General features: G+C 33.5%; 1 non-coding gene across 1 annotated transcript; it reads left to right on the forward strand.

Annotated features, from left to right (window-relative positions):
- The first annotated feature begins 6,969 nt into the window (after nucleotides 1–6,969).
- Nucleotides 6,970–7,040, forward strand: LOC143639579 (small nucleolar RNA U2-30). The gene has a single exon (XR_013154726.1). It is a non-coding gene; the product is annotated as a small nucleolar RNA U2-30 (small nucleolar RNA).
- Nucleotides 7,041–8,047: the final 1,007 nt, after the last annotated feature.

Here is an 8,047-nt window from a genome sequence, read left to right on the forward strand (position 1 = left end):
CCATAAAACCACTGGGTTGTTATCTTCTTGAAAACAGCCACTTTTTTATTCTCAACAGTAATCCTAAAACTTAGTTCCTTCTTCAATTCCCTGTGTAGTATTTTCCTTCCCCCAAAATAAATGGTATGATATATTTGCCCTTGATCTTACTCTGCTTAATAGTTTAAAGGTATGCACATTTCAATAATAGGTACACAGAGGTGCTTGATAAATACCTAATGAAATAAAAATGAGTTAAATAGATTAACCAATTAAATTTTTAATAGCGCTTTTTCCTAGTAGCATCCCTCCAAATACTTGAGAAAATTACCCTACCTTATGTGTGACTCCTCTCAAAACCATACATTCCTAATTTCTTCACTTCTTTCTGTTGGACCTGTTTTTGACATCTCTTAATACTCCATCATGTCTCTCAGACCTATCAGTTTATTAATACTCAATATTAAAATCTAGCATACAGAACTACATAAGAGTTTTCTAGTATGATCTAAGTAATGCAGATATGGTTAGTGATAGACATGACCAAAATAATGCCATCCTGTGAAGACCTGATCAAGGCACTGGTCAATCAGCTAGCCATCCAAAATGTTATTACAATCTTGGTTTTGTTAACCTGAGGTAGGTTTAATACAATTCAGTCTTTTCAAATTTTACCATGCAAATACATCATTTAGAATCCCTATCTCTTCTCAGTTATATTTCAACTCTGCTTTAAAATCACTGGCAATGAGATTAAAGCAAATTTTGTCAAATCTATAGAAATGGAGCTAAGCTTGAGATTCTACACCTCTAAAAACCTGCTGTATGGCCCATAGTTTAAATAACAAAGCTATACTGAAATGCTGAATTTGTAAATAAGAGCTAAATATGAACTGAAACTTATATTTAATAGCAGCATTCAGGGGAAGAATTTCGTTGGTTTTCTCACATATATAGATAAATATTAATTGTTTTGGAAAGTAGTCAAAAGAGTTAAATAAGATAATGAATACAGTTGGCGCATAGTAGGGATATAACAAATATTTTGGCCTTCTACCAACGGAAGTTGGAGGCTTATATTGAGTTTATAGTTATGGATAAAAAGCTGGCATTTTTTATCATAGAAATGGCTTCTAAGCCAAATTTTCTCTCACCCAGCATTTGTACAGTTGATTTTTTTGAACTTAAATATAAGATTTAACATTTATAACTATTAAATTTCATCTTGTTAGCTTTGGCCAGAGCTCCAGCCTGTCAAGATTGTTTTGAATTAAGATTCAGTTACTCAGTATATTAGCTATTGCTCCAAGCTTTATGTCATCTGCAAATTTGATAAGTATGCCTTCTATGTCATCATACATATCATTAAAATGTTGAGTAGGACAAGACCAAGGGCAGAGATATTATGTATTTTATTTGTTTTGAAGGAAGGAGTATGTATAGGGTGGGGAGAAGAGTTGAAATTGTTTGGCAGACTATAAATTCATTTAACTGATTATCACCCAGTTCACATTTCTCCATTTTTCCCTACATAGATCCCATAAGATATTTTGTGAAATACATTAATTAAATAAAACACACAATACCTTTGGAATCTTCTCTTTAAATCTAAAACTCAAAGTAAGATGTAAAACAAAATAGTTTGGTTTGATTTATTCTTAGTGAATATGCTATATCCTATTAATCATTGTTTTCTAATCAATCATAATTTCAGGAAGCAAGAATTAGTATGAGAATCATTGGTAGCATATGTATCATGTATTTATTGATTGTAGACTAATTAAACATATTTTCCAAAACTCTCAAAAATGTGTTTTTATTATCATATGCAAACACATTTTCCTGTACCCTTATATATAATTAATCTAGTTCTGAAGACAGATTCATTTAATGCAGGTAGGAATGCCTCATTCCTCATACATCTTGGGGTTTACTTTCTTCTTAATAATTTCTATTCCACTCTGTATGCTTTTATGACCATTCTCTTCTAAATAAAAGAAAAACCTAAAATAGATATTGAGTAATTCTGATTATGACTTCTTCTATAATACATCTTTCTTTTGAAAATGTCCTTAAAAATCTAGACTGATAAAAGATATTTTTAGCCACCATAGATTTTATAAATGGCTACCTCTTCAGCTACTTGTTATACCTCCCTGTCCCTTCTCATTTATATTGCAGCTAGTTTTTAAAATGTATTTTTTATTTTTAACTGACAGACATTTTATGTTTCCATCTTGTGCAACATGATGTTTAACGTATATATACATTTTGAGATTGTTAAATTTAGCTAATTAACAAATTCAAAATCACTGGAAGTAGATATAAAACCTTCTTTTCCTTTTTGCAAGCATTTTTGGAACACTTATCTTTTTTATTTTTTAAAAATTGTTCTATTTTGACATTATAAAATTACACCTTCCCCATTCATATTCATGTACAATTCATATACAATGAATTAGTTAAAAATAGTTGGAATCAATTTATTTAAACTTCTATGATTTACAATCAAAAGAAAAAAGACTCAATTATTTCCCACACACATGCATGAATGTACACACACACACACACACACACACACACACACTTAGGTTCTATCAGGTTTCTTGCCTCTCCACTTGTCTTATCCGTCTTCTTTCATGGGTACCTTTTCAGTAGCCTATGTGGTAAACATCAGTGCATTAGGTGACACTGGCCCTTCCTGAAACCCAGTGACACTTACAATAAGGGAACTTGGGTCAACATGAATTGCAAGTGCTTTCCTCAATAGAGGAAACCAAATAGGTGTGTGTGTGTGTGTGTGTGTGTGTGTGTGTGTGTGTGTGTGAATGTATGAAGTGGTTAGCTTTGTTTTGATGGCAAAGTAGAGCAACCTAAATAAATGAAAATACCTATTTAACGGATTCAGTCAATAAAAAATAATATGACTGTATATTAATAGGGAAGGTATAATTTTACAATGTGGGTCCCAGGAGGAATGGTGATTAGTCCAAGGTCACACATCTAGTAAGAGAGGTGGAGTCTGCATGCCACCTCAGCTTAAGAGACTCCATAAATCATGTAGATCCAAGGTACAAGTGCTGGTGATATGTAAAGAGAGAACCACAGAAGGGCAAGGGTGTCCCAGAGTTTAATGTAATGTAGAGAAGCACACAGAGAATGGTGCTTTATTCTTTTCAAAGTGCACTCATATTCATGATATTTCTTTCTTTCTTAGTATTTCAAAATTTTACTGGGTTCTAAATTTTCCATCCTAAGTATAGAGGCCAGAGGTTTGACATTGGCTAAGAAAATGAGCTTGGATAATACATAGCCAGCAGCAACAAAGCCTTAAGAAATTCCAATCACAATACAAGAGTATTTCATGGAATCTCCAGATGCTGTCTTTGCTAGTGCTCTCCACTGGAGACCCATTAAGCTAGGACTGGGCAAAGACACCTTTCCTTACATGCCTCTGAAGAACCAAATGCTTCTACCATCTTGCCTATCAAAAGAGTTGCATAGTCATGCCATATGGTGCTTTCTTCTGCCTTCCCAATCTTTGTTGTCTTGGTAGAAGCTAGATCACATGAAGAACATCAGCTGCAAAAGAACCCGAGTAATGTAGTCTTTACCACTTCCATTTTGGGGTCACTAGAAGGCAACTAGAAGCAGGTTCAAATGATTTTGAGCAAGACTCTTATTTGATACTTAGCAGAGAACTACATTCTAGATTCCCATTACATTTTTTTGTACTGGAGATTGAACCCAGGGGCACAATACCGTTGAGCTACATCCTCATCCCCTTTTTTAATTTTGAGACAGGGTCTTGCTAAGTTGCTGAGGCTGGCTTTGAACTTGCAATCCTCCTGCCTCAGCCTCCTAAGTCACCTGGGAGAATAGGCATGTACCACCATGCCCGGCTACTCATTACCCTTTCTAAGAAATTCAATTCACTCATGAAAACTCAAGGGATAGTTCCTGAGTACATTCCCCAAGGAAAAATGTTCAAAATTGGTCTCATCTAGAGGTGTTTGTTCTCTTCTAATATTATTACAGAATAATGAATGCTTAGTATATACATCATCAATTTTGTATTTTCCATACAGCTTGATTTAACAGCAATTAAGGGCTTTGTTGTTTTGTTTTTCATGTTTATAAAACACACCAATGGTGTTGAAAGGACAGGCAAAGTATAACAGAGAAAGCAAAGACAGAACTTTCAATTCCATTAAGCATCTCACAAACTCTCCTTTATTGCTAGCACAATCTGCTGCTGGCTTCAAAAACAATAACTGCATCTTTTCATTTTGCTCTCTTAAAAAAATATTTGCCCCTGTTCCCAAGGAGACAAATTTTCATTTTTTCTTATGCTTTCAAGAATTTATTAATCTCAGAAGTCAATTATTAGAAGCAAAAGGATATCAGTGAAAGAAAACATGAAGTATAGATCTGGGAGATAAATGAGCAGAGGGAAACTCAAGGGTATTTTAAAGTTATTACTGATTCTTTCTCCAGTGTGAAAACCAAAGGTTTACAATTCCTATATTAAAGCCTTGAGGTAACATTAAAACATCGTATTTTTATGTGTACAACTGAAGAAGGTTTGTGTGGCTAAATTCTAAAATTACCACTAAAAAGGAGATTTGTGCTTTAGGGGTCTTACTTGCCTCTACTTAGGCCCTAAGAAAATCTTGGTCAATGGCAGTGTCCTAAAATGTATTTTTTCTACTTATGATTGTTAAGATATAATTTTCTAGGTATAATTGCTATACTAAAATTGCATGAAATATATGAAATTTGGAAAGTTTGTACATATGTATACATTCATGTTGCTATCACCCAATCCAGGCAATAAATGCTATCACCTCCAGAATTTTGTTGTGTGTCCCTTTGTGATTCTATGTGCATGTGTGTGTGTGTGTGTGTGTGTGTGTGTGTGTGTGGGTGTGGGTGTGTGTGTGGGTGTGGGTGTGTGTGTTAAGAACAGAATATGAGAATTACCCTGTTAATAAATTTAAAGTACATAATTGTTTATTGCGAACTATAAACACAATGTGTACAGAAGATACGGGAAAAACACATTTTTATGCATCTACCCATATGATCCCATAGTGTAGGTAGACAGCACTTGCTTACCTTTTAAAGGTACACAGAGTTGACCATGCCTTGTGATATAAGCAACCCACTTCTCATTACTTGGAACTAACCATGAAATGAGTACAATACTACTTTATCTTTCTCCATTATGATTACAGAAATGAGGGAAAATAAGAATGACAGAGGAAGCAACTGTCATGCAACTAAACTTCATGACAGAGGGAGGCTGAGAGAATTAATTTTTTGAGGTATTCTCTGATCACTGTCATCCAATTTGCCACCCTCTATCTGTGGATAAATTCATAATCCCCATTCTTTATACTCTTGCTTGACCTTGGATCCTTCCTAGAATATTTAACCTAGAGGGAAAAATAGGGAAGAAACCACTGCAATGTGGAAAGTGGTCATACCTAAAAGATGTATAGTTAAAGAACTATAGGCATTCAGGACAGGTTATTACATATACATGAATGCAAAACAGGCCATTTTCCCCAAAGTAAATCTACCTGATAACTTCCTTATATATATTTTTTTCATACTACATGCTCTATCAATAAATAGACTTTGAACAATAAAGTACTATTGAAGAAAGACCTGTTAGCCTAAACCTGTGAATCTACAGCATCAAAATCACCTGTAGAGTTTGTCAAAATCTAGACTGCTGATCTCCACCCATAGAGTTTGGGATTCAGCAAGTCTGAGTTAGAGCCTGAGCATTTACAGTTCTAAGAAATACACAAGTGACACTAATGCTGCTGGTCTGAGGACCTCATTTTGAGAACCACTGCTCTATCAATACTAGTTTTAGGTCAGTGGTTCTCAATTCTTATTCCACATTAGAAACATCTGGGAATGTTTCAAAAACTAAAATTCTGAGGCTCTCTCCTAAAGCAATTAAATTAAAATTCTGAGAGGTCCCCTGCCCCAGGATCCTTTGCTTGTAGTTTTTAATATTCTTTGGGTGATTCTAAGCTGTAGGCAATATTGAAAATACTTGTTTTAGATAAATATCAACCAATTTCAGCTAAAATAATCAGGTTTTAAAGAGGAAAATACTTTTGACCTAGATTCAGTAATGAATCCTGGGGCATGTACCCTTACATTTGCAAGTAATGATACATGGTTAATTTGTGGAAATCATTAATATACATTAAAGGGAAAATGGAAAATAAAACATTGTTCTACTCACATAGGAATGAATTTTGATAGCTTGGATTAAAAATTGTAGCAGAAACATTATAGGAAAAGGTATATCTGGAACCACATAGATTGAAGCAAAGATGATATATTTTTGGGAAACTATATAGGAGGCCCAAAAGAAGTTGAGTTCAGTGATCATGAAGACAATGATGCTGAAAGCACATGTGCAGATTTAGAATAATACTGTTTAAAAAACTGAAAATAGAACATAGTAATATTTCTAAAACAACTGATGTTTTATGAATGTCATTTTAAATATGTATGTGTATATATATAAATACATTTGGTATTATCATTAGGCCACTTGACCAATCTGTATCCCTATAGCTTATATATCCAAGTCGGTGAATATTTTTTATTCTGCCCATTCATTAATTTGGATATCATCACATATACAGGGATAAACAGACATTTTGGCTGAGAGAATCAAGAGATGTTTTGCTGGGAGAGGTGGTATTTTAGCTAGCCTTCATAAAATAAGTAGGTATTCATCAAGCAATTCAAGATTAGAGAAGCCTTTCAAAAAGAGAGGACCATACAATTTAAGGAATGGTAGTAAGAAAGCTAAAGGTGAGTAACAAGGATGTCTAGCTGAGAAAATAATATATGATTAAATTATGGTGACAACATTAATGTAAGAAAATTTTACTTTTATTCAGAGTATATTCTATGCAATTCTTCTTCTAGTGTCATATCTCTGATTAGAAACATGAGCAATGATGGAAAAAGTTTTACTGCTGAACTTTGTAACTATGAAGGGTTCTACACTTGACCTAAGCTCAGAAATCAAACAAAAAAGAAACCTTCTTAGTTATTATTCTTCACCTCTCTTCAACTTTTTCTTCTCTTCAAAGAGATTTTGAAACTTTCAAAGATGATTCTAAATTGTGGCTTAACACCTGTATTGCTAAGCATCATCCAGCATTACAAAACTCTATGGTCATAGATGCCCGTGGGCACTTAGAGATCATGAAGAAAAAAAATCACTTGTCACTTGAACTTAGTATTCCAATTATCCATTGCCATATAACAAGCATCCCTAAAATAATAGGTTTATAAAATCTTTTTTTTTAGTCTTTAATATTCCTTTTTTTAAATTTTTAATTGGTTGTCCAAAACATTACAAAGCTCTTGACATATCACACTTCATACATTTGATTCAAGTGGGTTGTGAACTCCCATTTTTACCCCAAATACAGTTTGCAGAATCACATCGGTTACACATCCACGTTTTTACATAATGCCATATTAGTGTCTGTTGTATTCTGCTACCTTTCCTATCTTCTACTATCCCCCTCTCCTCCCCTCCCATCTTCTCTCTCTACCCCATCTGCAAAAAAACAAGGGAGAGAATTGAAGGTTTATAAAATCTATTGCCAATAAATGCACTTTTCAAGAAGTGTTAAAAGAATTTCTTTAGAGAGAATGAAAATAATATAGGTCAGAAACTCATGTACACCAAAGAAAGAAATAGGTAAAGGTAAAAACTTTTATTTTCCTTATTCTTCATTGATCTGATAAACATTTGTTCAAATAATAGCAACAATATATTACATATATGTATATGTATATATATTATGTGTATTTGTCTTGTATGCATATGTATGTGTGTATATTTGTGCATACAAATAGGTATATATGAGTGTGTGTGTATTCTTATACACAATTGAAATGAATGATAACAATAATAAAAAGGATGGGAAATAGAAATTAGGTTTGTTTTGTTATTATAATGTACTCACACTATAGTGGTATCTGAATGTCGAGTGGATTGGTTGTAAATGTATCT

The sequence above is a fragment of the Callospermophilus lateralis genome, chromosome X (assembly GCF_048772815.1).
Source record: "Callospermophilus lateralis isolate mCalLat2 chromosome X, mCalLat2.hap1, whole genome shotgun sequence".
Classification (NCBI taxonomy): Eukaryota; Metazoa; Chordata; class Mammalia; order Rodentia; family Sciuridae; genus Callospermophilus; species Callospermophilus lateralis.